At 49.3% G+C, this 10,551-nt stretch overlaps 1 pseudogene; it reads right to left on the bottom strand.

Moving 5' to 3' along the window:
* Positions 1 to 847: 847 nt before the first annotated feature.
* On the bottom strand, positions 848 to 6,604 carry LOC143268028 (glyceraldehyde-3-phosphate dehydrogenase pseudogene; annotated as a pseudogene).
* Positions 6,605 to 10,551: the final 3,947 nt, after the last annotated feature.

The following is a 10,551-nucleotide window of genomic DNA, read 5'->3' as shown; positions in this document are numbered from 1 at the left end:
CCGGTGGCTCACGACTGCCCATAACCCCAGCTCCAGAGAATCTGATACCCTGATCATGAGTACCCGCCCTCGCTTGCACATAATTAAAAATAAAAACAAATCTTAAAGAAATTGAGTCCCCGGATACACTTGGGGTGTCCTCTCTTCCAGTCTTACTTCCTGCCCACAAGCCCTGGGAGACAGAGGGAGAGAGGGACAATGATGAAAACCACATCATAGGTGATAGCAATAAGGAAAGATGAGGTTGTCCTTGATGTGCGATAAGCTGCCCGGGCCCCGGGGAGTCGCTGGCCGCATTTCTCTGCGCGTGGCCGCTGCTGTGTCCTGCAAGGCAGAGCAGGTACCAGGAAAGAGTAAGGGCTTTTGGTGTCATTCTGGGCAAGTGACTTTCTAGATGGGCCTTGGTCTCCATAGTAGCCACCCCGGCTAGCTTAGGACACAGTTGATTCTCAGCGCGTGACTGTGGGATCCATGGGTGCCCTCCAAGGGAAGCAGACACAGAAAGATAGTAGAAGTTACGAAGCAGGCGTGGTGGGACACACCTGTAATCTCCGCGCTTGGAAGGCTGAGACAGGAGGATCAAGAGATCTCACTGAGGCCAGCAGAGAGAGCTACATAGATGGTCTCGGAGACTGTTTTAGAGACTGAGAAATGGGGAACTAGGGAACAAAGAGACAGTATAACCAGACTACTGAGAAGATGGATTTGAAAGGATATTTTTATCAAGGCTTGATTTTTTTTCAAGGATTCCTGGGTTTTTGTTTGTTTGGGGGTACAGGGAAGTTTATTGATAGTATCCAAGGGTTCTCTAAGCCCCTCCCCTTATCCTGGGGGTCTGGGATGGAAACTGAGGGGAGATGCTCAGTGTCAGGGGCTGAGCTGGAGCAGGGACTCCTCAGCAGCTGAGGGCCTCTCTCTCTTCCTCTCTGATCTTGGTGGTCCAGGACTTCTTACTCCTTGGAGGCCATGAAGGCCATGAGGTCCACCACCCTGTTGTTGTAGCCATATTCATTTTCATACTAGGAAATGAGCTTCACAATGTTGTCACTGGGGCAGTGCCAGCCCCAGCATCAAAGGTCACAGGAGTCAACCTGGTCCTCAGTGCAGCTCAGGATGCCCTTTAGTGGCCCTAGGATACCTGCTTCACCACCTTGATGCCATTGTACTCGGTGGCATGCCAGCTCCGCGACAGACGCATTGTGGGTAGGAACACAGATGCCATGCCGGTGAGCTTCCCGTTCAGCTCTGGGATGACCTTGCCCACAGCCTTGGCAGCACTGATGGGTGCAGGGATGATGATCTGGGCAGCCCCATGGCCATCATGACACAGCTTCCCAGGGGGCCATCCACAGTCTTCTAAGTGACAGTGATGGCATGGGCTGTGGTCATGAGTCCTTCCACGATGCCAAGGTTGCCCTGGATGACTTTGGGGGTGGGGGGGCTAAGCAGTTAGTGCAGGAAGCATGGCTGACAATCTTGAGCGAGCTGTCCTACTTCCCATGGTTCACACCCATCACAAACATGGGTAGCCAAGACTGTTGGCATCCAGCCCCTTGATAGGCTTTTCCCTGGGGTCTGTGGAAGAATCCAACAACCAGCTGAGGAATCTAATCTTAACGATATCAAATGAATCTACATACATGAAACTCTATAATCCATTCACTTTGTTCTTCTGAGTCAGTTTTCTCTCTGCACAGATTCTTTTCTGCTCTCATCCTTAGCTCCTTTCTTGCCTGATTCTCTCTATACTTTTCTGCTGTTCTCTCTAAATTCTATCTTAATTCTCCATCTAGTCCTTCCCCATCTAGCTCTTCCTCATCTTCCATCTTGTTCTTCTGGTTCTTCATTCTAATCCTCCTCAAGTCTCTGAGGTTTACAGTTATATCCTCACACAATAGCAATGCTCTGGCAAGGCAAGGTCACCAGGCTTGAATTCCCTCAGGGTCAAAAGGAGGGGTGATAAAATCCACACGAAAGATCAGTAATTGTCAGCCATCATAGCAACCCAAAAGGGAAGTGGCTGATGGGGAATAAATCAACTGAGGGCTAAATCCGGTTAATAGATCTGAAAAGGGTGATATATGTGCTCAAACTATATTCTTAGAAGTGGTTAGGTAAAGAGTTGGGAGTCTATAAGTCATGAGTGAGAATAAAACTGCCTTTTATCCCTTTGGAGCTGTATTTCTCTCAGCTTAACTCAGCTGCCCGTTTTCTGGCAGGGTGGAGAAAGTGTCGATAGGTAACTAGGCACCCTGCACCACAGCTTGCTGTACCTGGTATATAAAAGCCTTTAGTTCTGAGTGAATTGTTAAAGGGAGACCTAGAACTAGAGATTGCACTTGGAGGAAAGGAGACGTAAGCTTAATTAACACATCCACTAGGCCTGGGCAGTTGTCTCATTGTAAATTTTTATCTTCCCTCAGGAACTAACAGATAGTCTGGATGCTGCAGTCTGTTCTTAGAAAGTCCGGGAAGTATCTCAGATAAGATACTTTCATCTGGAGAAGGTCCTGGCCAGATGTCGCTAGTGATGATAATTACAGAAAGGTCTGAAATTAGGGATCTTAACTGTATCTGTTGTCAGCACAGTTGGAGGATGTTATCCAAATACTTTAATTGTATAGGGGAAACTGTGCCCAATGAGTGATCAACACACTGTTCTAGGAATGGAAAAGCTACAATAGCACACGAGAAATTCATTGCAGGAAACGGCTAATATTCAAAAGCCAGTATCACCAAGATTCCTTAAGTCTTGGCTTCATCCTCTGGAACGGCCCTTGGCTTCCTCCAGGTAAGGCTTTGTCACAGTCAGCTGAATTCCTGCTTCATATTTCTGCGTCCCGAGGCACATGGGGGCATCAACAGAAGGGGCAGAGGTGATAACACTTTGGCCCTGTTCTTCAAGTGGGCCCAGGCCTTCTCCATGTTGGAGAAGACACCCGTAGATTCCACAGCGTACTTAGCGCCAGCATCGCCCTGTCTGATGTTGACAGAACCCCCCTTCTGGAAGTGACAAATGTCCCTTTCTCAGCCTTGGCTGTGCCGTGGGACATGCTGTGGGTAGAGCCATACTGGAGTGTGTAGACCACGTGGTTGCGGTCAATGAAAAGGTCGCTCATGGCAACAGTATCCATTTTGTCAGAGTTGAAGACAGCCTTGGTCCAAAATGGCCAAATCCATTCACTCTCTCACCTTCCCTACCCTGTCTGGGGACGAGACTGGCACCGTGCTGGAAGACGCGGCTGTCTCTGGAATGCAGAGGAGCAGGGAATCTTTGTTTATGTATTTATTCATTTATTTATTTATTGAGACCAGGCATTGTGGTGCACGCCTTTAATCCCAGTACTCAGGAGGCAGAGGCAGGTGGATCTCTGTGAGGTCTAGGCCAGCCTGGTCCATATAAGTGAGTTCCAAACCAACGAGAGTTCCATGATGAGACCCTGAGACCCTTTCTCAAAAAAAAAAAAAAAAAAAAAAAAAAAAAGGAAAAAAAGATTTTTGTTGTTGTTGTTGTTGTTAAGAGAAAGAGAGAAAGAAGTGAAGTTGGGTGAGTGGGGGTAGGGTCTGGGAAGTGCTGGGAGAGGGGAAAGAAAGTGATCAAAATGAGAGAAAACAGGAGAAAAAATTTAAAACTTAAAAAGTTTAAATTTTTTATTTTATAGACATGAGTGCTTTGCCTGCATGTATGTACGTGCACACACCTGGTGCCCAAGGAGGCAGAGAAGGACTCTGATTCCCCTGGAACCGGTGTTACAAATGGTTTCTGGGAATCGGATCCAGGTCCACTGCAAGAGCAGCCGGTGTTCTTAACTGCTGAGCCATCTCTCCAGCCCCTTATTTGAGGCTTTTAAAAACTTCTGACACTAGACCATTTCACAGAGCAATTCAAGCGAGCCTCAAGCCAGAGATGCAACCTGACTGACTGTACAGCAGATCTAGGCTCCAACATGCTACAGGGCCTGCCTTATAGTAACAAATGTAGAACTTGATACAGTGTCAGCGGCTGGATAACTGTGGCATTAGAGTCTATATGGTCTAGATATCGACTCTACCATTCAGAATATGTATGTATATAAAACATGCAACAGGTCACGAGACACCTGTGAAACATACTTTTAAAATGCTTTAAGAGAGCCAGGTGTAGTGGGATGCCTATAATCCTAGCATTCCAAAGGCTGAGGCAGGAGGATTGTGAGTTCTAAGCCAGCGTGAGAAAACTACAAACTAAAAACAAGACATAAAAAGGCTTTAGAAGATGCTGTTATTGCCTGGGGTGGACCCTGCATGTCTGAACCTCCTTAACAAGTCTGGGCAGTGAAACTTCAAGCCCCAGGTTCCCTTGAGGCAATGAAGCCAATTGCCCTCAATTAACTAGGCCCTCCTCCCTCCCAGCTGAGGGCTACAGGGTCTGAAGGCGGGTGCCCCAAAGAAGCCACGTGTTGGCTTTCTGAGAACAGGGGCTGTGGAAAAGACAGTTCACCTCAGGCCTCTTGGCATCAAAGTGAAAACCACTCACTCTGCCCCCAATATTAATACTCAACTCCTGGTTAATCAGAATGAGAAGCAAGATTAAAAGCCTCTCGTGCTTTGTACATACCTGCAAGTCCGTGCTTTTAAGAACAACAGTGATGCGTCTTCCTTGGGACCTGAGTCTGTATTTTCTTTTTTTTTTTTTTTTTTTGTTTTTTTTTTTTTTTTTTTTGTTTTTTTCGAGACAGGGTTTTTCTGCGTAGCTTTGTGCCTTTCCTAGAACTCACTTGGTAGCCCAGGCTGGCCTCGAACTCACAGAAATCCGCCTGCCTCTGCCTCCCGAGTGCTGGGATTAAAGGCGTGCGCCACCACCGCCCGGCATGAGTCTGTATTTTCATCCGATACGTGAAGATGAGGAAGGCAGGGAGGGATTGGGACAGTCCCCAGGGAGCTGCTAAGCAAATTCGCAGGGCCCGATCGGGCTCATGGCTCAGACCTTGAACCACCGAAGGGACCAAGTTCAATACAATCCTGTCTCGGGTGGATCAGCAGTCTGACAGCCGTGGACCCCGCCAGGGCAGGCACAGAAGTATTAACAAGAACAAGCGAGGCAGTGAGCCCAGAGGCCCCTTGGTACAAGCGTATACAGTATGATGCTCTGGCCCGTGTGACCTAGTGAGGAATGTGAGGCGCACAGAGGCTGGCTCACCTAGTTCCCCAGAACGTGGGTGAAAGCCCCCACATACCCGGCTGAACCCCAGGTCCTACTGAAAACACAGGGGGCTCATGGAGCTGAGCCCAGGGGCCGTGCACAGCATGGTAGCTGCCTTCCGGAAGCCTGTGTTTTGCTGGGATGTGGGGAGGGGGCTCCTCGTGGAGGGTATCCACGCTCGGCGGGTCTCTGCTTTTTCACTAGATGGAGTCCTTTAAGTTCGTGGAAGGAGAGGAGAAAGATAGACTGTGCCATGTGATTGTCGCCATCGAGAGGGGCGTTTTTGCGGAGTCCCCTGGACTTTAGGCCTTTCCTCACTGGCCTGCTTGCCACTTCCCACCCGCCTCAGGAAGCTTGGGCCAGGTCCCCCACACACACACTCATGATGCCCCAGGGGTTCCCCTAGGTCTTCCTTCTCTTTGCATGGAGGAGGAAGTTTGCCTTGGCCTCTTACGGTCAGCCCTCTCCTTGGCTGGTCTTCAAAGGACCTTAGGGTTTGGCTGAAACTTAGTCAATAGAGAGTAGTTGTGGCACTGTGGGGCCAGCCTGGTCTCCAGTCAGCCCTCAGCGTCCTCACCTGTTCCACCCTGGTCTTTTCAGAGAACCCCAGAGGTGCCCAGTTGTCCAGGCTTGCCCTCTTGCAGCCATCTCCTAGATCTGCTAGGAGCCTGGCTTAGAGACAAAGCTCTTTGCTCCAGCTGGTAGCATCAAGTTCATGATTTCATTGACTTTCCCCTGAGACGATACAGTGGCAGGCGCAGGTCTCTCTGTGATCCAAAGTAGGGCTGGCATCCCAACTGCCGAGCCCCAGGTTGGGAAACGCCAACACCTTATCTGCAGCCATAAAACAAACCTGTTCGACCTTTTTCCTCCAAGCTAAATGCTGTCTTTATGATATTTGACAGCAAATATATCCACCTCCTACCCCAAAGGGAGACACTACCTTGTCTTCCAATGATCTCACTGAGTAAACATTCTAGAAGAGTCCAGAACAAAAGGCTGTCAATGCATTTGCTCTTGAGATTTGCAGAAATGTGACTGAGTCACGGAAAATTGTCTCCCATCATCCAGGAGGCAGGGGAAACCAAGGTTCAGCTGGCACCGGGTGTTGGCTCTTCCCTGTCTTTGGCTTCCTTGGGTGGTTCATTTAGGTACCACAGAGTCCCTTCCTCAAGTCACCATGCCTTGCCCGGCGCCCAACCCTGGGAAGCCAAATGTTTGTCCAATGGGCACACAAACAAATGGGCGAGTGCAGAGTATTTATAGGATCTCGATGTGTTAATCATAGTTTCAGTAACGTTGGGAAGTATCTGAGAGAAAAACTGGAAGGAGGAAGACATCATTTTACCTTACGATTTCAGAAAGCTGAATCCACGGTCGACTAGCTCCAGTCTTCCCTGATGTTCGGCAACGCAGAAACATCCTGAAGAGAGGGTGTGATGGAGAAGGCTGCTCCTCTCGTCAATGCCAAGAAGAGAGACCAAGAGGACCGAGAGACAAGATACAGCCGCAAAAGGCGCGTGCGCAGTGACCCACTTCCTCCGAGTCCGCCCCACTCCTGATGCGCCACCATTTTCTAGTCATGCCATCAGAGCATGACTCTCTCAGTGGGTAACAACCAAGTCTTTAACCTGTGAGCTCTGGGACACATTTCACATTCAAGCCCAAACATGTGTAGATAACTGAATGGCTTAAATATGAAAGAAGCCTCGGCCAGCAAGATCGTTTAACACGAAGGTGCTTGCCCGTAATCCTGATGACCTGAGTCAGGATGCACACACACACACACACACACACACACACACACACACACACACACACACACACGTAGAGATGGCACAGCAGCTGCCAGCTCTGTGGCCACAGCTAGCTTCAGGAACCCATGGCTTGTGCACCCCACCCCCTCATGGCTCCCTCTTCCAAAGGCAGCTTGCTTGCTTGCTCTGGTATAGTCTGACACATCTTGACATTTGAAATTTTGTGATGGGGCTCCACAAACTATGCCGTGGTCCCAGCTGTAACACAACATATACATTCCTGTGCCAGATCATGGGATAAAACCCAGGACTTTGAGGGGAGATGGATTAAGGAGCACAAGACCCCCAAACCTTGTTGGTGGCTGTGTGTGGTCTGCTCACCGGAAATCGCCATACTTGAGAATCCCAAGTAGGAGGGTCTTGAATTTGAGGTCAACCTGGGCTACCTAACAAGACCCTGTCTTAACGCTCACCCTCAAAAAACTACATCTTTGGTAAACATACACCTAGCCAGGCATGGTGGGACTCACTTTTAATCCCAGCACTGGAGGCAGAGGCAGGAGGATCCCTGTGAGTTTGAAGCCAGTCTGATCTATATATCAAGCTCCAGGACAGCCAGAACTAAAAAAAGGACCCTGTCTCAAAATGAGTAAATATAAATACATACATACATACGTACATAGATACATACACCTGTTAAGAGTGGTAGCACATTTACACAGTTAAAAGGCCATGAAACATTTCTACTACACCAATACCACACTTTATCTCCAGAAAGAGATGCAGTTGGCCTTGGCTATAGTGTGGGGGAGGTCGTGGCTGTTACCATGGAGGGTGGAAGGAGGTTCATCTGACAGATATGGAATGGGGTGGCCTATGATACATGAGGTGAGCTGACGTATTTGGGACCTCCCATGATGCCTGTGGGTGTGTGGGTCTTTCATACTTTTACAGGAATCAGTTGAACTAGATGCAGTTTCTTGCTCTTTTGTCCAGTGATTCCCTAAGATGAACTCTCTCACACATGCACACGGTGGTCTCCTCAAGCACACACACTACACACACACACACACATACACACACACACAATGTCTCGCTGGAACAATTTTGCAAAGCTGAAGCTGTAGCAGCACTGACTGGTGCAATGTTCAAAAATGCTGGCTCGGACTGCTGCCATCGTCCTGGCCTTGTGAGGAAGTTTCTGTGAGATTCTGAAGAGCAAGGGGTGGGGACCCACCTATGTGAGGGACTGTGGCTAAGGAAAGGGACTGTGCAAGTCCATACATTCTGCATGGCTCCCCTCTCTGGGCCTCCCAGAGAGTCCCTAAGTAACTAACACTGAGATGGACAGGGGCCACTGTCACCTGCCTAGGGGCACACTTGTCCGTCAATTGGCTGGAAGAATGTAGTAAGCACACATAATATTCTTCCCAAACTGCCTTTGCCTCTTATCCTCTTTTTAATGCTACATTTTGCTTTGGTTCATTGACAGCTGTCTGATGGGTGTTCTTTCCCCAATGTTAGCAAACTACTTGCATGCAGAGACCCACCCACCTCTGAGAAGACCAGGGGTAAATCGAACTTCCTGGATTATACAGCTCAAGCCTCCCTCCTCGGTTGTTACGATATTTTCTTTGTGTTCTGACAAATAAAGCTTGCCTGGAGATCAGAGGGCAGAGCTAGCCACTAATTAACCATAGAGGCCAGGCATTGGTGGCACACACCTTTAATCCCAGCACTTGGGAGGAGGAAGCAGGAAGATCAGGAGTTCAAGGCTACCCTGGGCTACACGAGATAGAACCAGTCCGAAAAAGAAACAAAGCCTGGCGGTGGTGGCTCACACCTTTAATCCCAGCACTTGGGAGGAGGAAGCAGGAAGATCAGGAGTTCAAGGCTACCCTGGGCTACACGAGATAGAACCAGCCCGAAGAAGAAACAAAGCCTGGCGGTGGTGGCTCACACCTTTAATCCCAGCACAATGAGCAGGTGGAGACAGGAATATAAGGAGGGTGGAGACAGGATCTCCGACCCCCCAATTCATTCCGAGGGTTCATAGAGACAGGATCTTGCCCATTTCAGTCTGAGATTTCATAGAAGTTGTTAGGATTCTGCCGCTCCAGCTGTATGACCACACGTGTGCAGTTCAGTAGCTAAGCAAGGGCTCTTATGCCATCAGTGTGCTGCGTGATAGCACAAATGTGCGCAGCGCGGTCACACAATCTTCGCATGCATGGCGAAGCTCCCCTAAGCCTACCTGCGCATGTGCAGGGGAATCCTTAAAAAGCCGGACTCAGACTCCTCCCCTCTCTTCTCTCTGCTCTCTCCTCCCCCCCCCCTTGCGCCAGACCCCTGGGGGGTCCTCGGCTGCGTACCAGGACACATTCTTTCTTGATGAAGTATGCCATCTGGACTCCTGGGGGAGTCCTCCGGTAAGTACAGTACGCCCTCTCAGCCCTTGCCCCTTCTGTAATGACAAGTTGGGTAACTTGTGCTGATAATTTATGCCGGTCCACAGATTACCTATCCTTGGGGATGCTCGAGATGGGAGTCTGGGATCCTGTTTAATTTTTATTTTTTTTTTCTCTCAGCAGCAGTCATGGGTCATGGAGGGTTCTTCCTCTTGGTCCCCCTCCTTCTCTGAGAAATGCCTTAAATATCCCCAGATACCAGTAAATTTGGCCACATAACGGCTGCTTGAACCCCAATATTTCACAGGAATTATCTAACTTCTGCCAGCAAACGGGCAAATAAAAAGAGTTACCTTTTCCCTGCGCTTTTACCTAAGCTCTGAACCCTCTCTTTCTGAGTCTTCCTCTCCTGCCCACATGCATTCCCGAACCTGAGAAATCTCTGACTCCAAAGAACCTATCTGACCTCTGCTCTGTTCTCCGGTACCGGCCGGGCCGCTAAGCACAGATTGGCCTGAAAGCAGACTAGGACACATGCAAATAAGTTTATGGTGAGGACTCACATTGGGATCATAATAATCCAGATGGCTCTCTAGCCAGAGATCAGTTTACAACCTGCCTCCTGGCAGGTCTTCCTCAAGCCAGCAAACTATCAAAAAAAAAAAAAAAAAATCAAGACATGGAATAAAATCCGTCTCTTATCTCCCAGAGCTTCCCAACATCAGAGCTAAACTTAAGCATCTGGAGAGCAAGGCTCCTGACCCCACAGGCAGAAGTTTCGGCTGTGGCGTTTAAGGTACCATGGGAGAGATGAGAAAGCCCATGAACAGAATTGCCAAATGCTGGCACACGCTATCCAAGCAGCTGCATAAGGGTTTCCAGGTTCCCTGTTTTAAATGTGTGCTAGAGGAGGCCTCGTGGGCTAGTGTGTGCCCTGCCCCTCCTCAGGCCATCAACTGAGCCTTGTTCCAAGTGCCACCTAGAGAGATAACTGGTCAGCTGACTGCCCCTGTGGCATGGGGACATCAGGCAAAGACCTCCAGCAGACCTCCTAGGCTTGGCCACGGGCTTGCACAGAACCCAGAATGCAGCATGGAGGCGATCCGTTTCCTTCCTGTTGGACACCGAGCCACTTACTCAGTCCTGAGGGAGTTTTGGGGTCCCACCTCTCCTCATTTCCCTATTGTCGGGGTAGGGGGACAGC

This window comes from Peromyscus maniculatus, chromosome 12, assembly GCF_049852395.1.
Source record: "Peromyscus maniculatus bairdii isolate BWxNUB_F1_BW_parent chromosome 12, HU_Pman_BW_mat_3.1, whole genome shotgun sequence".
Lineage (NCBI taxonomy): Eukaryota > Metazoa > Chordata > Mammalia > Rodentia > Cricetidae > Peromyscus > Peromyscus maniculatus.
Note: the sequence above shows the minus strand (reverse complement) of the source record. Positions and strands in the feature narration are given on the sequence as shown.